The sequence below is a fragment of the Eublepharis macularius genome, chromosome 17, assembly GCF_028583425.1.
Source record: "Eublepharis macularius isolate TG4126 chromosome 17, MPM_Emac_v1.0, whole genome shotgun sequence".
Classification (NCBI taxonomy): domain Eukaryota; kingdom Metazoa; phylum Chordata; class Lepidosauria; order Squamata; family Eublepharidae; genus Eublepharis; species Eublepharis macularius.
Window position 1 is genome coordinate 28461019 of NC_072806.1, and position 22943 is coordinate 28483961.

The 22943-nt window shown below is 40.8% G+C and overlaps 1 pseudogene; it reads right to left on the reverse strand.

The window, feature by feature from the left end:
• Positions 1 to 975: 975 nt before the first annotated feature.
• On the reverse strand, positions 976 to 22697 carry LOC129344928 (dehydrogenase/reductase SDR family member 13-like; annotated as a pseudogene).
• Positions 22698 to 22943: the final 246 nt, after the last annotated feature.

A 22943-nucleotide genomic window follows, 5' to 3' on the forward strand; every position in this document is an offset into this window, starting at 1 on the left:
TCCCATCCAATTATTAACCAAGGCCAACCCTGCTTAGCTTCTGAGTTCTGATGAGAACAGGCTTACCTGGGTTATTCAGGTCAGGGTGGGCCCTATAGTACACTGAGGAAAAAGAACATTGATGGATAAGAATAAGATGGATAAAGACACAATTAGCAGGAAACTGTGTGAGAACTACTTGCTCTAATGTATCTTCTTCAGTGATAGTAAACTTTGACCAAGCATATATAATTAAAGACAAACAGCAATGGGATCATTGAACCTGTGGCTAAATTTCTTTGTTGTGCAATGAAGAGGAGAAGAATGGTTTAAGAGATGGGGCAAGGGATTTTTTGTTCTTCTTGTCTCCTCGCTGACTGTGCATATGTATGTCCTGTTATGCCAATAAAGGTATCCGATTCGACAAATGGCAATAAGCATACAAGCAGCATTTATTGCAGAGGGTGTCTCTCACTTGGGCACTGTTCTACACTCTGCCAAGGGTTCAGGAGTTGAGCCAGGCACCTCCAAACCCAGAGCAGGCTACCTCAGCAAAGGAAGACTCCTCTCAAGCAAAGGAAAACTAAGTAATCAACCTTAGATCCTCTGGATTGGCCAAGAAACATAGAGAGCCCCTCAGCTCTTGGTCAGCTGATATAGTAGCACCCTCTGCAAATTGCAGGTCAGGCCCACATCCTAGCATGGGAGCAAAACAGAAATTCCAATCAGGAATGTGTTGGAAAAGCAGAGAGAAACAGAGAACCCACCCCACCCCCCTTGGCTCTGGTAAATTTTATTAGGAAATGTATTCACTGCTGTTATTGCCAACTCGACATTTCACAGATTTTCAAGACTTCATAACCAATAAAATAGGGAGAATAGGTAGTGAGACCCCAGAGAAAGCAGCATGTGCCAAGAGGGAACTATCAGGATTTCAGGCCCAGCTCCAAAAGTGCTGAATATTTTGCCTCTGTTGGTCCAGTGCCATTTTCTCTTTCACAACCTCTTATCAATGTTCCACACATATCATAAAGTTCCCCTTCCCCAGTCCCTCCGATCCTATGGCAGATACACCTTCCAAGCACAAACAACTTTACTCAGCGATTCCCAGCATGCTCTCGGTGAACTCCCAAAGCTTCTTGGCAATGGTATCATCACAGGCTTTCGGAAAGGGCTTTTGTAACTTGCAGTCAGCAAAGTAGTGGCCACTAAACATCTCGATCCCCTTCTGAGTTACGCAGTAGATAGAAGTCTGAGCTCCATTCACAGGATTGCGTAAGAAGAGCCAGTGGATAGTGTCTATTACCAGCCTCAACCCAGTGGGAAACTGGCGAAAGACATCTGTCATAACGAACCCTGAAAGTCAAAGGAAGCCATAGTTTTGTTAAACCCAGATGGGCCAGGGAGGAGACCTGCCCCTGGGGAGGTGGAGTATCTCCCAACTGCTGCTAGTGCTCAGAAAGTGAAATGCAAGAGCAAGGGCGGGCCATTTCAGGAGATTGCTTTGAAAAGCATGCACCGTGGCCCTTAGCACGAGCAATGCTTCAAACTGAAGGCATGGGCTTCAAAGTTTGCTTACTCTCACCGAATTTCTTAATTGGTTCCAAGAAAGGTATTAGCTGCTTCTAGTAGGACTTTAGGCTGACCCCCTGGATAGTCCAGGTAAGCCCGATGCAATCAGATCTAGGAAGTTAAGCAGGGTTGGCCCTGGTTAGTACTTTGATGAGAGACAACCAAGGAAGTCCATGGTTGCTATGCTCAGGCAGCCAATGGCAAACCCCCTCAGAACGTCCCTTTCCTGGAAAGCCCTTCAAGGCAGCTTCATGTGTTCAAGTGCTCGAGAGAAACTTCCTATCAAGATGAAAGAAATTGTTCGATTACCCCGCCCCCCATATTTTACCTGCTTGTTTACAATACAGAGAAATATGTATTAACACTTGTGGTATCCCAAACCTTTTCCCATAACAAGGGCTCAGTTTAATTTCATACTTCCCATACCCTGATTTTAAATCGTGTTGATCGATGACAAGCAGTATGCAATCTCTGCTGACAGAAGGTACAAAATCACTGTACTCTGTATGCCGCTTCCAATGCAGTGTAGTCCCAACCCCCAGTCACCTTCACAGATGAACAGGAAGGTCACCAGAATGGGGCTCAGTCTCACATTTAGAAGCAAGATGAGACACCCACAGGCAGGAATCACAATTGAGATGTATTTGTGATCAATCTGCAAAAAGAATGCAATTTGCATTGCAAGGTGGTGAGAAAGAGGCCACACTGTGTGGACCTCTAGGGTTCCAGATCATTTCCCTCTTCACTTTGCAAGAGACAAGTTTACCCACCTGGGTGAACTGCATAGCAGGTAACGCTGGTCCCTTCCAGTCTCTTAGCCAGCTCTCGAGTATACAGGATATTGGCCAATTTGCTGTTGCAGTAGGCCTGGAAAGATTTCAGCAGCCCATCTACTGGCTTTTGAATGTTCTTGAAGTCGATCCTTCCAATAATATATCCTATGGATGCCAGCACCACCACACGGTAGGGGCACAATGCTTCAGCCGATCCAAGAGGAGGTGAGTCAGCAGGAAGTGACTCAGGTAGTTAACTTGGAAAGCCAAATTGAAGCCTTCGCCGCTTTTGCCCCCATACAAAACACCTGTTAGAGAATTCAGCAGCATTAAATAATTGCAACTGTCCTTTCCACCTCCCAAGCAACAAGCAGGGAACTGCTGTCCCACTTCAACAACCTGGTGGCTCTCCATCACTGTTGATCTGTTTTGGGCACTGAGCAAGAAGCTGCACCTCCCTGTTACCTCTGTCTCTACCTGGAGTCTCTGTACTCACCTGCATTGTTGATCAGAATGTCGAGGCGAGGCTCGGATCTCAAGAATGCATCTGCAAATGATCGCACTGAATTCAGGTTGGCCAGATCCAAACTCATGAAGAGAACCTCATTGTTTCCGCTTTCCTGACGGCAAAGAAGAGCGGGAGGAGAGCTCACTTTATTTGATTCTTCTGAATGTATCTGAAGAAGGGAGCTTTGACTCTCGAAACTCCATACCTGGAAATCTAGTTGATCTTTAAGGTGCTACTTGACCTGAATCTTCCACTTCTACTGCAGACCCAACATGGCCACCCACCTGAAACTATCTTTGTGGATTTGATGCCATAGAAACTGTAATTGAATAGCCCCACTGAGCCATGAGCACTTCCCCTTCCTGCCCTCTGGAGTGCCTGGGGATCACCAATGGCACTCCAAGTTTCTGCCTGGCACTTGCAAACCACAAGGTTCCCTCCCCCCCATTAGAGGGTCTTTTGCTCCTTTTCTCTTGCACCTGCTGCCACCTCCTGGCCTTTGAGGGAATTGCCTATGGGGAGGCCAAGACTCCCAACTCCCCTGGGCAGGCTTACCACTCTGAGACCTGCCTTGTGCCCAGTCTCCTGCTGCTCAGGACCTGGCTACCCCAGGGACTGCCTACTGCACCTGTGCACCACTGGTGGATCAGCCATTGCCCACAGACCACCCCCTTCCCGTGGCATCTAAAATAAGGTTGTGTGGTTGAGCAGTAAGAGTCTATGTGACACAGAGAACAACTACCAGCATTTATTAAAGAAAAGAAAAAAATCACACACATTTAAACACAGTTCAGAAGCGAACGAGGGAACTCAAACAGAAATGGGTAAAATGTACTTCCTCTGTCTCTTCTTCTGTACATGCCTAACATAGATCTTCTGTTTAGGCAGGCTCTCAGAAAGTTCCAGCTTATTGAGATATCCTCATACCTTTCATGTATCAGACTCCCAGCCCTGACATGATCAACAGCCACCACACTTGCAAGGAACTAGGTCTCAGCTCCTTTAGCGCTCAGCACAAATAGTCAAAGAGAGACCCTCCTTATGCAATGAGGTTTTATTCTCTCCCTTTGCCCACCCTCTGGGCAGGTCAAAGGTGCAGGTCAGAGAAGCTTTCCTGGAGGTGCCAGTAAAAAAATCTTTTTGGCATTTTAGCCCTCTGCCCCTCCATACACACATCTGGATGGGTAAACTAGCAGAAAGCCTTCTAGTCACATCTATATAACAAAAGTCTGAGGCTGGGTGTGGCTTAGAAAGCATCTGGTTTTCCTTCCCCATCTAACTTGTTCTCAAGAGACACTTTTTAAACAGGGTGGGAGGTGGTTGTGAAGGTTTTGACCAGTTGAAACCTACACATTAAAGAATTTCTCCCCTGAAACCACAGCAGATAAGTTTCTCTATACCCGGAACAGCAGTTGGAACTGGAATAAGGTTAAAATGGAAGCGAGAAGAAAACAGGAGGGCTGCACCAATCACAGAAGAATGAAAACAAGCAAAAGCCAATGATGCAAATTAAGAATATTTATTACCAAAGTAAAAAATTGCTACGCATTTCTATACAAAGGTACTTTTGGGAAATCTGAGAATCTTTTTTTCTTGCATCACAGTACTGTTTTGTGGAGTAAGAAAAAGACTCACAGATTCCCCACATGAAGCTTTCTAGTTAAATACATAGAGAATTTTTGCTTGAACAATAAATACCTTCCTTTATTTGCACCATTGGCTTTTACTGATTTTCATTCTACTAAAACTGAAACAACAAGGAGAACAGGTAGGTGTATGGAAGAGCTGCTCCCTGACAACCAGAGATAACTGCTGCTGCCATTTTCAGGGTAAATGCCTTAGTATGAACCTAGATTGGGGGAAAAGGCAGATGTATGAATTCATGTATCATGTTGCCATCCACAAAGCAGTTCTGCAGATGTGGAAAAGTATCTTCCTGGCTGCCTCCTAGTAATGTTTCCATCATGGAGTAACCTTCATACCCTAACCTGCCACCTGACAGGGATTGAAGATTCAAGGTGTGACACAGTGCCCTTTTGAGAAAGGCAGGAAGAGACCAGGGTGTACACATTTAGGAGACCAGAGTACACATTTAAGTAGCATCTTGACTTTAAAAAATTTAGCTCCTTTCAGCCAGGAAAATATTTCATAGGGGGGTTGTTTAGTGGTCCCCCAAAATTTCCATTTTTTTCCTGTTGGAAAAATTGAACAAAAAGTTGAAAAAAATTGCAGCATCTGAGGTGTAGGTTCTAATTTTTTCTGATTGGGGAGGGGGGGGGGTCACATTCCAGAAGCCACCCAGGACAAATAGTTGGGGGGTGATGATAGTATGCACTTGGAAGTAATCATGTAAACATCTCCTTTTGGTGTGGAGTCAGTTTGCCGCAGTGAAGGTATACAATTCCTATGTAGTATAAGCCCTCGATAACCACAGCTCTCCCTGCCAGCTGCATCTGACAAAGAGAACTGTGGTCCCCGAAAGCCCACACGCACTCAGGCTCACGCACAGGTACCAGGCCCTGCAACAGACCCAGATGCCAGCTCTGCCCCTATATCTACCCAGGGAATACAATTACAGGACCCAATGGCATCAACTACACTGTCTCTGGCTCTTACAGCTGCTCATCCTCCAATCTGATATATGCCCTCATGTGCCAACAATGTCCTTCTGCTCTGTACATTGGACAAACCAGCCAACCTCTATGCAAAAGAATAAATGGACACAAATCTGACATTAGAAATGGAAACGTCCAAAAACCAGTGGGAGAACACTTCAATCTACCAGGACATTCCACCAAAGACTTAAAAGTCGCTGTGGTTCAACAGAAACCCTTCAAAAACAAAATCCAACGGGAGGCTGCTGAATTGGAATTCATATGCAAATTTGACTCTGTCAAGCTGGGACTGAATAGAGACTATGAATGGTTATCACATTATCACAGGTAACAGATTTCCTTTACAGAGGCGTGGTCTGGGGGAGCCCAGAGACGCCTGGTGTGGGCTTTGTTTGTCAATTATCTCAGCCTGAGTGCGTGTGGGCTTTCGGGGACCACAGTTCTCTTTGTCAGATGCAGTTGGCAGGGAGAGCTGTGGTTATCGAGGGCTTATACTACATAGGAATTGTATACCTTCACTGCGGCAAACTGACTCCACACCAAAAGGAGATGTTTACATTTACAAGCAAAGGAATGTTTTGATTGCCTTCACACTAATTGCATCCTGTCTTCTTGTGATATATGTCCTGTTCTTTCCCCTCCCCTCCTCTTCTGTATTTGACCAGTTCGGATCAGGCATCTGATGAAGAGAACTTGATTCTCGAAAGCTTATGCTACAATAAAATAAAATTGGTTAGTCTTAAAGGTGCTACTGGACTCTTTTTGATTTTACAAATCCTGGATTGAATCCAAAATTGCTTCCCTCCAGACTGGGGTGGGGGGGGTAAGGAGGAGAACCCTCTAGCAAAGAAGTCAAGGCTTCAGAGATTCTTGCCAACCTTCTCAGTCCTATGTGTTCCCGCACCTTCAGCCCCACCTCTACCAACTGCTTCCAGCTTCTATCCAGTCCTCTGAGATGATCGGGATTGAAGTGGCCCTTCTCCTTCTCCTAACTTGGTTCCCTGACCAGATTGGAAAGACAAGGGTGGACCCATCTCCAGTTTTATCAATTGAAAGGATGCTGTCACTGGTCTAGCTCTTTTTGACCAAGGGTTCTAAAATTCTTTGCCTAAAACATCTAGTTTGACAGAAGTAAATAAATAAATTTGGTAGTTGGAGAAACAGTGAGGCTGAGAGTTCCTATCCCAAGGACAAAGATACATTTATTATTCTAACCCCATTTTTCTCTGGCTCAAGATGAATAATGAGATTTATAAAAATTTCTGCAAGTTTAGTCAACAGGGTGAATCACAACACATATCCAATCTGTAAACAAAGAATAAGAGACCAAAAGATGTAACTCTGTTTCAAGTATTAATTTTATTTTGCATTTTTTTCTTATTCTAGTTGCTTATCGTAAAAAGAAAAAGAAAATAATTGCATCATAATATCAAATACACTAACCTTTGTGTCTTTGAGTTTATCCTTTTTGTGTGGGAATAGGATCACCTCAAAGTTCTGCACACAGAGATGATCCAGTGTGAAAAATTTATACCTGAGTAGTAGAACTTGTGTCACATTGAGGCCAAGAGAATGGCAGCAATATAAGGCTGGAGGGATGGGTGAAACAGAGATAAGCCAGATGATACCAAAGGTATCAAAGGAGAATACTACTTCTTGTATATCTGCAAAAGAAGTGACGTGATTTTAAACGCTCCTGTTGGGGTCAATATTGGGTTTTATTTTTTTTTTTTGTAAAATTTTTATTGGGTTAGAACATTAATATTTTTACATTACATTGCATTCAATTATCCCCTAATTTTTCGTTTCTAACCCCCTCCCTTTCCCCCCCTTTTGTTGACTTCCAACAGCTTTCCCACCCTCTGTCCCTTTTCCCTTACTTCTATTAATTTCCTCTATCTAAAACAAATATATATTCTCCATTATATTAAGCAGTACATCTTTAACTCTTTTACTTACTAAACATCCAAACTATACTTCTTTAGATAAACAATTTATCCCATTTTCCAGTTTTGAATATTTCTGTATGTCATAAACCATAAAAATTTCCCACATTTAAATCAAACAATTTGATTTGTTCTCTCTATATTAATCATTTCTTCTTTTTATAGTATTTCTATATAACTCATCACATAGTCAGTCATTTTAACTCTTCTATACATTCAGTTTGGTGCATATAAGTCTTATCAAGTAAAAAAAAAATATTGTTAATTACTCAATCCTCATGTTTAAACCGTTAATTATTCTCTATCAATATTCTATCAATTAACCTTTACATATCTATATATATCTCAATCAATTAATTAATCTAACTGCTTATAAATTCACATTTCTCTTCCTCCCCCGGTAAAGTCACCCCTCTCTTTTATACTTTTATTGTACTTCAGTAGTTCTCAAACTGCCACAGTTTTCCTCCCACCTCCCACTTCTTCTCCAGATATTGTTTCAGCTTCTCCCAGTCTGTGTTAAACTGCCCTGAGTCCAGATCTCTCAGTTTTCTTGTCATCTTGTCCATTTCAGCCATATACAGCAATTTGTAGATCCAATCTTCAATAGTTGGCACTTCTTGTACTTTCCATTTCTGCGCATACAAAAGTCTAGCTGCTGCAGTCATATAAAATATCAACGTCCTATGGTGGGCTGGGATTCCCTCCATTCCCAAGTTTAGCAGCAGGAGTTCTGGGTTCTTATTTATTTGAAACTGTAAAATTTCACTCATTTCTCTTATTATTTCCCCCCAGAACTGCCTAGCTACCTCACACGACCACCACATATGATAGAGGGAGCCCTCATGCTTTCTACATTTCCAGCATTTATTAGAAGTGTTCAAGTTTCCTAGCGCAATCTTCTTTGGTGTCATGTACCAACGATAGATCATTTTGAAAATGTTCTCTTTAATATTAATACATGTCGTTGTCGACTTCCGGTTTGGGATTCATGGAGGTCTAACGCAGCTCCATTTGTGGAGCTGACCGGATTGCCGTTTTAACCGGCCGGAGGGGTGAAAATAACCCGCGGCCGACTGCTCTCAGGCGGGGAGCAGGCAAAGAACGCTCAAGACCCTAGGGTGAGTTAGATCTCGGACGAGGGGGGGCTCTACACAAGGAGTCTCCCCCCCGATCCTTGAGGTCCCACCTTGCGACGGGTCGGCTATAATCTCTGCGGCAATTGTGGGGCCAATTCGGCTGGCATAAGACCTACATACCCAAGCTTCGATCGGGGAGGGAAGTCGAGAGGAGAATTTAAGATCGAAACAGCGATTACAACCCGAGAAAGCTGGAGAGAAGGTAAAGATCGCTATCTCTTGAAACGGGACAGATTGACAAAAACAGAGAGGAAAGAAAGTAGACTTTTAAACTGCAACAGACTAGCGAAAAGGAGGTGAAGACTCGGCAGGAGTTGTATTTTAAAAGAGACTAAGTTTAAAGAAGTTATTACAAAAATCGGACTATTGTTTTGAATACCTGTGGTTTTGGAGCTGTGGGAAAAAGACACCATCGCGAGACCTGCTGTGGGAAGACGGGAGACAGGAAGTGCGTAACAACAATAGAGTGGCTGGAGGAAAGCGGCCCTTGCCAAAGGACAGGAAGTGGGGAATCGCCATCTTTGAAAGTGGAAGGGTCGTGGCTTCAGCGGAAGAGGAAGTAGGCCATCTTGGATTATAATAACATAGAGAAACCATAGAGAAAAGACGCCCGACATTTTGGATATAAAAAATTAATTTTGGCAAAGATTGGGACATTTAAAAAAAAGGAAAACGTTTAATTATACGCCACGGAGCTGAGGAAGAGAGCAGATTCGTGGGAGCGAGCTAAAGCAAGCCCCACGATGTCGAAAAAAGAGTGGCAATCGGCAATAGAAAACTTGGACAAAAAACTTATAGACATGATGAAAGAACTTAAGGACACGAAATTGGAGCTTATTAAAGAGGTCAAGGAAGTTACACAGACAGTAAAGTCGGAGCTGTCAGAAGTGAAAAAAGGTGTGGAAACGATTAGCAGTGAATTACAAGGAACGCAGCAGAGAGTTAAAACAGTAGAAGACGCGATGGAGAATTTAATAGACACGCAACAAACAGAGATGAGGCTTTTGAAGGGGAGGATGTCAGTTGCAGAAACTAAACACATGGAGAAGCAGCTTCGTTTTCGCGGTCTGCCAGAAGTGGAAGGGAAGTCAGCGCAAGAACAGATGACTGAGGTGTTGGCTGATTACCTGGGGAAGGAGGAGGAGGAAATTGTGGCTATCCTAGATGTGGCGTATCGTGTGAACTCGAGAATTGCAACCCAGAGGAAACTACCAAGGGATGTGATTGTGCAGTTTACAACTAGAAATATGAAAGAGAGGATTGTGACCAAACAATTTCAAGATCCATTGGAGATTGATGGCAAGACGATTATTATAATGAAGGAACTGCCCAGATCAGTGTTATTGGACAGGAAAAAATATAGAGTGCTAATTCAGACTTTGAAGGACATGAATATCAGATACAGATGGGAGTTACCGGAAGGAGTGTCCTTTGAGTTTGGAGGGGCAAAAAAACGCATCAGATCTGAGCGGGAGATGGAGAGATTTATCAAGGACAATGAAAAAGACTTACCAACAAAACCATGAATATGGAGTGTAAAGTATTATCTTGGAATGTAAATGGACTAAACTCACCGAATAAGAGAAAAAATATTTTTCATTGGCTACTAAAACAAAAATGTGATATTGTTTGTTTGCAGGAGACCCACATTAGAAAACAGGATGTAAAATATTTAAAATCTGGAAAATTGGGCAAAGAATTTGTAGCGGCTTCCAACAAGAAAAAAAGAGGAGTGGTGTTGTATATAAAAGAGGAGCTGCAGCCAAAATTTGTTATGAGAGATGTGGAAGCTAGATTTGTAGCAGTGGAATGTAATTGGAACTTAAAGAGAGTGTTGGTAGTCGGACTTTATGCACCTAACGGTGCAAAGGAAAGCTTCTTTGAGGACTTAAGGAAGCACCTAGACGATCTTGTATATGACCAGATAATTCTTGCTGGAGATTTCAATGGAGTGACAGATTTGGAATTAGACAAAAAGACTACAAAAGCACAAAAGAAAAGAGGACTATTGCCAAAGCTTTTTTTTGAGTTGATTCAACAAGAGACTCTCGAAGACGTATGGAGGAGAGAATATCCTAAAACCAAACAGTTTACTTTTTATTCTGCAAGGCATCTTACATTATCAAGAATTGATATGATCTGGGCCTCAAAGGACTTAGCGCTATGGACTAAGGAGGTAGAAATAATGCCGATGGTAGGCTCAGATCACAACCCAATTATGTGGAAATTTGGAAAAAGGAGAAAAAGGAAAGCCTGGAGAATAAATGAGGACCTGTTACAGGAAAGTGAGAATATGGAAACACTGAGAAGAGAGACTAAGTTTTTTATACAATACAACGTGAATAAAGAAGTACCAACCAGTAAAGTTTGGGACGCGTACAAGGCGGTTGTAAGGGGCATACTAATGGACTTAAATGGTAGAGCAAGGAAAAAGAAAGAGGAGAAAAGACAAGAGATTGAGGAGAAAATAAAGGCCAAAGAAGTACAGTTAAAAAAGAGACCAGGGAAAAAGAAAATACATCAGGAAATCAAAATTCTTCAAGAACAGTTAACAGCAATGAGTAACAAAGAATTGGAGTGGAACCTTAAAAGACTGAATCAAAAAGCTTTTGAGGGTGCTAATAAACCTGGGAAATATTTGGCATGGCAATTAAAGAAGAAAAGGGAAAAGAAAATAATAAATAAAATTTGTGAAGAAAACAAAACGTATTTGGAGCAGACTACCATTAGTAGAGCCTTTTATAAATTTTACGCTAAGCTGTATAATAAAAAAGAAGTAAACAAAGAATCAATAGCATCATATTTGGAGAAAACCAAACTTCCAGGGATCTCGGAAGCTTGGAGAAATAAGTTGAACAGTGAAGTAACTGATGAGGAAATAAATATGGCAATACAATCCGCAAATCTAGGAAAGGCGCCAGGGCCAGATGGACTTACGGCTAAATTTTATAAGATAATGGCCAATGAACTGGCACCATTCCTAAAAGAGGTGATGAACGGAGTTTTTAGGGATCAAAGAATTCCAGACACTTGGAGCGAAGCGAATATATCATTGATCCCAAAAGAGGGCCAAGATCTGACTAGCGTGAAAAATTATAGGCCTATATCACTACTCAATAATGACTATAAAATTTTTGCGAAGATATTGGCGGAGAGATTGAAGGGGTGGCTCTCGGAAGTCATAGAGGAGGAACAAGCAGGCTTTTTGCCAGACAGACAAATAAGAGACAACTTAAGGACAGTGATCAATGCTATTGAATACTACGACAAGCGTTGTGACAAAGAGGTTGGTTTCTTCTTTGTAGACGCTGAAAAAGCGTTTGACAATTTAAACTGGGACTTTATGTTTGCCACTATGGAAAAGCTACAACTGGGAGAAAGATTCGTCAGAGCAATCAAGGAAATCTATAGAGACCAGACTGCAGCAATTGTAGTGAATGATGAATTGACCAAAAAATTGACGATTAGTAAAGGAACAAGACAAGGTTGCCCGTTATCTCCATTGTTGTTCATTTTAGTATTGGAGATTCTGATGATACAAATTCGACAAGATGAGGAAATACGAGGAATAAAAATAAAGGACTATTCATATAAGGTCAGAGCATTTGCAGACGACATAATGTTAATTGTAGAAGACCCACTGGAGAACATGCCAAAAGTGATAGACAAGATCAAGGAGTTTGGAGATTTGGCAGGTTTCTTCATTAACAAAAAGAAGTCAAAGATATTATGCAAAAACATGACTAAGCAGAAACAACAATTGTTAATGGAAACAACGGATTGTGAAGTAACTAGTAAGGTGAAATACTTGGGAGTTGAGCTGACTGCAAAAAATATAGATTTGTTCAAGAATAATTATGAAAAATTATGGACTCAGATAGAGAGAGACTTGATCAAATGGAATAGATTGAACCTGTCATGGTTGGGCAGGATTGCAGCAGTTAAGATGAATGTGTTACCAAGAGTAATGTTTTTGTTACAGACAATACCAATCATCAGAGACTCTAAACAATTTGAAAAATGGCAGAGGAAAATATCAGATTTTGTTTGGGCAGGCAAGAAGCCTCGAGTGAAAGTAAAAGTTTTACAAGATGCAAAGGAGAGAGGCGGAATGCAACTGCCCAATCTGAGACTTTACCATGATGCAATCTGCCTAGTTTGGCTAAAAGAGTGGATGACATTAAAGAATAAGAAACTATTAGCCCTAGAGGGATATAAAAAAATTTTTGGATGGCACGCATACCTATGGCATGACAAAGTAAAGGTCAACTCGATGTTCCTGCATCATTTTGTAAGGAGAAGTCTATTTACAATCTGGAAGAAGTATAGAACTTACCTACAAGAAGGAACCCCCTTGTGGGTGGTTCCATATGAGGTGATAGATCCGAGAGCTGTGGATAATGAACAACAATGTTTAACGTACAAAGAAATAACTAAGATTGAAGTATCCAAACTTAGAATAAAGACGCAAGAGGAACTATCACCTAACTATGATTGGTTTCAGTATAGACAGATTAGAGACTTATACAACTCAGACTTTGCAAAAGGGGGCATACGAACAGAGAACTCGGAACTAGAGCAGACCCTTCTTAAAGAAGACAAGAAAAGAATATCCAAGGTATACCAAGTATTGCTGAAATGGTATACTGAGGATGAGATAGTTAAAACACAGATGGTGAAATGGGCTATAAATTTCAATAAAGAAATAACAATGGAGGCATGGGAATACTTGTGGAAAACTACAATGAAGACAACGACATGTATCAATATTAAAGAGAACATTTTCAAAATGATCTATCGTTGGTACATGACACCAAAGAAGATTGCGCTAGGGAATTTGAATACTTCTAATAAATGCTGGAAATGTAAGAAACATGAGGGCTCCCTCTATCATATGTGGTGGTCGTGTGAGGTAGCTAGGCAGTTCTGGGGGGAAATAATAAGAGAAATGAGTGAAATTTTACAGTTTCAAATAAATAAGAACCCAGAACTCCTGCTGCTAAACTTGGGAATGGAGGGAATTCCAGCCCATCATAGGACGTTGATTTTTTATATGACTGCAGCAGCTAGACTTTTGTATGCGCAGAAATGGAAAGTACAAGAAGTACCAACTATTGAAGATTGGATCTACAAATTGCTGTATATGGCTGAAATGGACAAGATGACAAGAAAACTGAGAGATCTGGACTCAGGGCAGTTCAACACAGACTGGGAGAAGCTGAAACAATACCTGGAGAAGAAATGGGAGGTGGGAGGAAAACTGTGGCAGTTTGAGAACTACTGAAATATAATAAAAGTATAAAAAAGAGGGGTGACTTTACCGGGGGAGGAAGAGAAATGTGAATTTATAAGCAGTTAGATTAATTGATTGAGATATATATAGATATGTATAGGTCAACTGATAGAGAATAATTAATGATAAGGTTTAAACATGAGGATTGACTAACTAACAATATTTTCTTTCTTTGACAAGATTTATATGCACCAAACTGAATGTATAGAAGAGTTAAATTGGTTGAGTATCTGAGGAGTTATATAGAATTACCATAAAAAGTTGAAATGAGTAATATATAGAGAATAAATCAAATTGTTTGATTTAAATGTGGGGAATTTTTATGGTTTATATATTTTTATAGGTTTATATAGAATTATTCAAAACTGGAAAATGGGATAAATTGTTTATCTAAAGACGTATAGTTTGGGTGTATAATAATTAAAGGAGTTAATGATGCACTGCTTAATATAATGGAGAATGTATATCTGTTTTAGACAGAGGAATTTAATAGAAGTAAGGGAAAAGGGACAGAGGGTGGGAAAGCTGTTGGAAGTCAACAAAAGGGGGGGAAAGGGAGGGGGTTAGAAACGAAAAATTAGGGGAAAATTGATTGTAATGTAAAAATAAAAATGTTCTAACCCAATAAAAAAATTTTCAAAAAAAAAAAATACATGTCGTTGTCTTCATTGTAGTTTTCCACAAGTATTCCCATGCCTTCATTGTTATTTCTTTATTAAAATTTATAGCCCATTTCACCATTTGTGTTTTAACTGTCTCATCCTCGGTATACCATTTCAACAGTACTTGGTATACCTTGGATATTCTTTTCTTGTCCTCTTTAAAAAGGGTCTGCTCTAGTTCTGAATTCTCTGTTCGTATACCTCCCTTTACAGAGTCCGAGTTATACAAATCTCTGATCTGTCTATACTGGAACCAATCGTAGTTCGGTGATAGTTCCTCTTGCGTCTTTATTCTAAGTTTAGACACTTCCGTTTTAGTTATTTCTTTGTACGTTAAACATTGTTGTTCATTATCAACAGCTCTCGGATCTATCACCTCGTATGGAACCACCCACAAAGGGGTTCCTTCTTGTAGGTAAATTCTGTACTTCTTCCAGATTGTATATAAACTTCTCCTTACAAAATGATGCAGGAACATCGAGTTGACCTTTACTTTGTCATGCCATAGGTATGCGTGCCATCCAAAAACTTTTTATATCCCTCTAGGGCTAATAGTTTCTTATTCTTTAATGTCATCCACTCTTTTAACCAAACTAGGCAGATTGCATCATGGTAAAGTCTCAGGTTGGGCAGTTGCATTCCGCCTCTTTCCTTTGCATCTTGTAGAACTTTTACTTTCACTCGAGGCTTCTTGCCTGCCCAAACAAAATCTGATATTTTCCTCTGCCATTTTTCAAATTGTTTAGAGTCTCTGATGATTGGTATTGTCTGTAGCAAAAACATTACTCTTGGTAACACATTCATCTTAACTGCTGCAATCCTGCCCAACCATGACAAATTCAGTCTATTCCATTTGATCAAGTCTCTCTCTATCTGAGTCCATAATTTTTCATAATTATTCTTAAACAAATCTATATTTTTTGCAGTCAGCTCAACTCCCAAATATTTCACCTTACTAGTTACTTCACAGTCCGTTGTTTCCATTAACAATTGTTGTTTCTGCTTAGTCATGTTTTTACATAATATCTTTGACTTCTTTTTGTTAATGAAGAAACCTGCCAAGTCACCAAACTCCTTGATCTTGTCTATCACTTTTGGCATGTTCTCCAATGGATCTTCTACAATTAACATTATGTCATCTGCAAATGCTCTAACCTTGTATGAATAGTCCTTTATTTTTATTCCTCGTATTTCCTCGTCTTGTCGTATTTGTATCATCAGAATCTCCAATACTAAAATGAACAACAATGGAGATAACGGGCAACCTTGTCTTGTTCCTTTACTAATCGTCAATTTCTTGGTCAGTTCATCATTCACTACAATTGCTGCAGTCTGGTCTCTATAAATTTCTTTAATTGCTCTGATGAATCTTTCTCCCAATTGTAGCTTTTCCATAGTGGCAAACAAAAAATCCCAGTTTAAATTGTCAAACGCTTTTTCAGCGTCTACAAAGAAGAAACCAACCTCTTTGTCACAACGCTTATCATAATATTCAATAGCATTGATCACTGTCCTTAAATTGTCTCTTATTTGTCTGTCTGGCAAAAAGCCTGCTTGTTCCTCCTCTATGACTTCCGAGAGCCACCCCTTCAGTCTCTCCGCCAATATCTTCGTAAAAATTTTATAATCATTGTTAAGTAGTGATATAGGTCTGTAATTTTTCACGTTAGTCAAATCTTGGCCCTCTTTTGGGATCAATGATATATTCGCTTCGCTCCAAGTGTCTGGAATTCTTTGATCCCTAAAAACTCCGTTCATCACCTCTTTTAGGAATGGTGCCAGTTCGTTGGCCATTGTCTTATAAAATTTAGCCGTAAGTCCATCTGGCCCTGGCGCCTTTCCTAGATTTGCAGATTGTATTGCCTTACTTATTTCCTCATCAGTTACTTCACTATTCAACTTATTTCTCCAAGCTTCCGAGATCTCTGGAAGTTTGGTTTTCTCCAAATATGATGCTATTGATTCTTTGGTTACTTCTTTTTTATTATACAGCTTAGCATAAAATTTATAAAAGGCTCTACTAATGGTAGTCTGCTCCAGGTACGTTTTATTTTCTTCACAGATTTTATTTATTATTTTCTTTTCCCTTTTCTTCTTCAATTGCCATGCCAAATATTTCCCAGGTTTATTAGCACCCTCAAAAGCTTTTTGATTCAGTCTTTTAAGGTTCCACTCCAATTCTTTATTACTCATTGCTGTTAACTGTTCTTGAAGAATTTTAATTTCCTGATGTATTTTCTTTTTCCCTGGTCTCTTTTTTAACTGTATTTCTTTGGCCTTTATTTTCTCCTCAATCTCTTGTCTTTTCTCCTCTTTCTTTTTCCTTGCTCTGCCATTTAAGTCCATTAGTATGCCCCTTACAACCGCCTTGTACGCGTCCCAAACTTTACTGGTTGGTACTTCTTTATTCACGTTATATTGTATAAAAAACTTTGTCTCTCTTCTCAATATTTCCATATTTTCACTTTCCTGTAGCAAGTCCTCATTTATTCTCCAGGCTTTCCTTTTTCTCCTTTTTCCAAATTTCCACATAATTGGATTGTGATCTGAGCCTACCATCGGCATTATTTCTACCTCCTTAGTCCATAACGCTAAGTCCTTTGAGGCCCAGATCATATCAATTCTTGATAATGTAAGATGCCTTGCAGAATAAAAAGTAAACTGTTTGGTTTTAGGATATTCTCTCCTCCATACATCTTCGAGAGTCTCTTGTTGAATCAACTCAAAAAAAAGCTTTGGCAATAGTCCTCTTTTCTTTTGTGCTGTTGTAGTCTTTTTATCTAGTTCCAAATCTGTCACTCCATTAAAATCTCCAGCAAGAATTATCTGGTCATATACAAGATCGTCTAAATGCTTCCTTAAATCCTCAAAGAAGCTTTCCTTTGCACCGTTAGGTGCATAAAGTCCGACTACCAACACTCTCTTTAAATTCCAATTACATTCCACCGCTACAAATCTAGCTTCCACATCTCTCATAACAAATTTTGGCTGCAGCTCCTCTTTTATGTACAACACCACTCCTCTTTTTTTCTTGTTAGAGGCCGCTACAAATTCTTTGCCCAATTTTCCAGATTTTAAATATTTTACATCCTGTTTTCTAATATGGGTCTCCTGCAAACAAACAATATCACATTTTTGTTTTAGTAGCCAATGAAAAATATTTTTCCTCTTATTCGGTGAGTTTAGTCCATTTACATTCCAAGATAATACATTACACTCCATATTCATGGTTTTGTTGGTAAGTCTTTTTCATTGTCCTTGATAAATCTCTCCATCTCCCGCTCAGATCTGATGCGTTTTTTTGCCCCTCCAAACTCAAAGGACACTCCTTCCGGTAACTCCCATCTGTATCTGATATTCATGTCCTTCAAAGTTTGAATTAGCACTCTATATTTTTTCCTATCCAGTAACACTGATCTGGGCAGTTCCTTCATTATGATAATCGTCTTGCCATCAATCTCCAATGGATCTTGAAATTGTTTTGTCACAATCCTCTCTTTCATGTTTCTAGTTGTAAACTGCACAATCACATCCCTTGGTAGTTTCCTCTGGGTTGCAATTCTCGAGTTCACACGGTACGCCACATCTAGGATAGCCACAATTTCCTCCTCCTCCTTCCCCAGGTAATCAGCCAACACCTCAGTCATCTGTTCTTGCGCTGACTTCCCTTCCACTTCTGGCAGACCACGAAAACGAAGCTGCTTCTCCATGTGTTTAGTTTCTGCAACTGACATCCTCCCCTTCACCAGTCTCATCTCTGTTTGTTGCGTTTCTATTAAATTCTCCATCGCGTCTTCTACTGTTTTAACTCTCTGCTGCGTTCCTTGTAATTCACTACTAATCGTTTCCACGCCTTTTTTCACTTCTGACAGCTCCGACTTTACTGTCTGTGTAACTTCTTTGACCTCTTTAATAAGCTCCAATTTCGTGTCCTTAAGTTCTTTCATCATGTCTATAAGCTTTTTGTCCAAATTTTCTATTGCCGATTGCCACTCTTTTTTCGACATCGTGGGGCTTGCTTTAGCTCGCTCCCACGAATCTGCTCTCTTCCTTAGCTCCGTGGCGTATGTTTAAACGTTTTCCTTTTTTTCAAATGTCCCAATCTTTGCCAAAATTAATTTTTTGTATCCAAAATGTCGGGCGTCTTTTCTCTATGGTTTCTCTATGTTATTGTAATCCAAGATGGCCTACTTCCTCTTCCGCTGAAGCCGCGACCCTTCCCTTTTCAAAAATGGCGATTCCCTACTTCCTGTCCGTCGGCAAGGGCCGCTTCCCTCCAGCCACTCTATTGTTGTTACGCACTTCCTGTCTCCCGTCTTCCCACAGCAGGTCTCGCGATGGTGTCTTTTTCCCACAGCTCCAAAACCACAGGTATTCAAAACAATAGTCCGATTTTTGCAATAACTTCTTTAAATTTAGTCTCTTTTAAAATACAACTCCTGCCGAGTCTTCACCTCCTTTTCACTAGTCTGTTGCAGTTTAAAAATCTACTTTCTTTCCTCTCTGTTTTTATCAATCTGTCCCGTTTCAAGAGATAGCGATCTTTACCTTCTCTTCAACTTTCTCGGGTTGTAATCGCTGTTTCGATCTTAAATTCTCCTCTCGACTTCCCTCCCCGATCGAAGCTTGGGTATGTAGGTCTTATGCCAGCCGAATTGGCCCCAGAACTGCCGCAGAGATTATAGCCGACCCGTCGCAAGGTGGGACCTCAAGGATTGGGGGGGAGACTCCTTGAGTAGAGCCCCCCCTCATCCGAGATCTAGCTCACCCTAGGGTCTTGAGCGTTCTTTGCCTGCTCCCCGCCTGAGAGCAGTCGGCCGCGGGTTATTTTCACCCCTCCGGCCGGTTAAAACGGCAGTCCGGTCAGCTCCGCAAATGGAGCTGCGTTAGACCTCCATGAATCCCAAACCGGAAGTCCCCGGGGTCAATATTGGGTTTTAGTTAAAGTACGTTAACTAAACAAACCACGCAGGAACTCTCATCCCAGTTAGAGAACCAATAACTATTTATCTAAAGAAATATATTTACATAATTTTAGTGGAGAGAAAAAACTAGTAACTGATCTAACTAGCTAGGATGGCTTTAATTGAAAGTAGGCCATCTCTCAGGAGGAGACACCATGCTGCCTCTCCTGGTGCATGCAGGGAAAAAAAGAGAAGGGAGAGAAGGGAAGGAAGGCCCTGGCAGGAAGGTGACTGATAGCAGCCTATCTATCTAACTGACTCTATGGTTGTTGCCTTCCTTCTTTGCTGACAGTCCTAAAGGACTGAGCAAGAGACATTGCCAGCCCCTTCTTCTAACGCCCCTTCTAGATGGATATTGGCTCAGTGTACCAGGCCCATCTTCATTTGGAGAGCTTTAAAACTTTCTCTCTGGAGAGGTTTAGTTAAAACATCAGCAATCATTTTGTTACTAGGACAGTAGACTAATTTAATAGTTCCATCTTTGTACAGATGCGTAACTATGTGGTACTTCAGGTCAATGTGTTTCGAAGATGTTTTGACGTCTTTGGTTTGTGGCATACGAATGCGTGTTTCATTGTCCTCGTACATGATGTCAGGTGTAGGTATTATTTAGGCCTAGAACTTCAGTTATTTTGAGTAGCCACTGGATTTCTCTGCATCCTAATGCTGCTGAAACATATTCAGCTTCTGCAGTAGATCCAGCAGTGATGGTCTGTTTCTTACTTGCCCAGCTTATGGCTCCACCACCATAGAAGATTATGTTGCCGCTTGTGGGCTTCCTGTCAGATTTGTCTCCAGTATGATCTGCATCCACATAAAGTGTCAATTTAGGCATATTGTCTGCTGGTAGCCAGTTTGCTTTAAATATCTTACTAAAGTCATTAGGGCTTTCCAGTCTTTCTTTGTGGGCTTGGTAAACTTTCTGCACAATAGTCTTACTGCTGAACTAATGTCTGGTCGTGTCAGGGTTGAAATGTATAAGATCTTACCCAAGATTTCATGATACCTGTTCTCTTTGGGTAGCTCTTCAGGCGCTTCATTTTGTTTGTTATAGTTAGGCTCCATTGGAATGTATTTGGGAGCACTGTCTTCCAATTTCAGGTCTTTCAATAAATCTGATCTTTTGTTCTTGTCTGAGAAGGAATCTTCCATTAGCTTCTCTCTGTATTTGAATGCCTAAATAGTTAGTCATGTTCCCCAGTTGTTTGATTATGACTTCTTTACTCAGATGATCTACAACTTCTTTGCCATCATTTGAGTCCTCATAGGCCAAAATTAGATCAACATAAACTAGAATGTAAGTCCATTGTTTATTTTTACATTGTGTGTATAGGCATGGGTTAGACTCACTTCTTTGGAAGCCTGCCTTTAGAAGGATGTCATTTAGTTTGTCATTCCAGCATTTTGCACTTTGTTTTAGGCTGTAGATTGGTTTCTGAAGTTTGCACACAAGATCTTCCTTGCCTTTTTTGATGAAACCTGGCAGTTGCTTCATATAAACTTCTTCTGTTAGATCACCGTGTAAGAAAGCAGTCTCAACATCTAGGTGCTTTACTTGCATCCTCTTGCATGCTGCAACACTAAGGAGCGTTCATCTCATAGTGTTTTACAACAGGTGAAAACGTCTCATTGTAATCCTTACCAAACCTTTGTGAGTAGCCTTTGGCAACAAGTCTGGCTTTGTAATGTTGGATTTTCCCTTATTGTCACATTTCAGTTTGAAAATCCACTTGCTCCCCAAAGCTTTCTTATTTCTAAGGAGTTCAATTAGTGTCCTTGTGTTGTTCTTGTACGTGGCATTTAACTCTGTTCTTGCAGCTTGCTTCCATTCCTGTGCTTGAGCAGGTGGCAAGCTTGAGATGTCTGTCCAGGATCTGGGCTCTAGTTCCTCCTCAGCCCTAATCATCAGGTTTAACTTTGGGGCCAGGATACCTTTGTTGGAGCGTTCTAACTGTCTCAGCATCTGTTGTGTGGCTTTTTCAGGTTCTCTCTGCTCTTCAGGTACTGTTTGTATATTTGGTAGAATGTCTTCACTTTCCCCCTCTGGTTCAGGCACTGCTTCTTGGGCAGCTTCATCTGTCAGGATTACATCCGGATTATCTGATTCCCTCTCGTCTCTTGTGTCTTGACCATTGGGAATGGCAGGATATTGGAGCTGCGTCTTGGCTTCTGTTGGGAATGGCAGGATATTGGAGCTGCATCTTGGCTTCCTCTGGAGTTGCCCCCCCTGAACCGGGAGGTTCTGTGTTCTCTTCTAAATGAACTGATCTGCTTACTATCACTTCCTTGGTTTGAAGATTCAGGATTTTGTAACCCTTGCAGCTGGTAGCATAACCTATGAATATGCCAGCCACTGCCCTATCATCTGGCTTGTGCCTATTTTTTTTGGAACGTGCATAAGCTCTACATCCAAAGACTCTTAAGTGCTCAACTGATGGCTTGTAGCCAAACCAAAGTTGTACGGTGTAACACCTGTGGCCTTAGTAGGTAGCCTATTTTGTGTGTAATTAGCTGTAAGGGCAGCCTGCCCCCAAAAGGTGTGTGGTAGGTATGAACTTTTAATCATGCATCTCACTGCATCCAGTAGATAGTGATTCTTCCTTTCAGCTATGCCATTTTGTTCTGGACATCTGGGGACGGTCCTTTGGTGAACAATGCCTTGGTCTTTCAGGAACTGTTGGAGCTCATTGGACATGTATTCTCTTCCGTTGTCTGAGCGTAGGACCTCGGGCTTTTTTCTAAATCTGTTGGACACCATCGCTATGTATTCTTTGAGCCTGCAAAACATTTGAGACTTTTCCTTTAAGATATAGCAAACATTATACCTGCTAAAATCATCTATAAAATTCAGAATGTATCTGTTTCCTCCCACTGTGGTTGGGACTGGTCCATATAAGTCTGTGTGAACCAGCTGGATTGGGGCATTTGTCTTCTCCTGGCTTCCATTTGGGAAAGGCTGCCGCACTGCCTTGCATTCTAAACAAGAAATACAGCTTTGGTTAATTTTGCAATCATTAATACACATATTTCTGACAAGCCCCTTTGTATGCATTTCCTTTATAGTTTCTAAGCTCCTGTGACAAAATCTTAGGTGACACAGGGTGGTACATTCTTTATGGTCGCAGGTTGTAGTAAAACTTACATGCTCTTCTCTATTTTTACAGAGAACTCTAGCTGCAACATATCAGCAATGTCTTTCTCTTCATCATCTTCCTCTATGTCTGATTCTTCTTGATATTTGTCCATGTAAAAATTATTTTGGACAGTCTCTGATATTTTGTCCAGTATATAAAGTCCACTTTTGGTACTGCCTGAGAGATACACCTTTCCATTCTTTGCAAATACAATGTTCTCTTTATCAAAGTGTCCCTCCAGGTTATGTTGTTCACAGATTTGCTTTATAGAAAGCACATTGCTTTGGAATTCAGCAGCATACTAAACATGTTGTATTTCTAGCTGTTCTTTGGAAGTGTCTCATGGAAGAGGAATGCT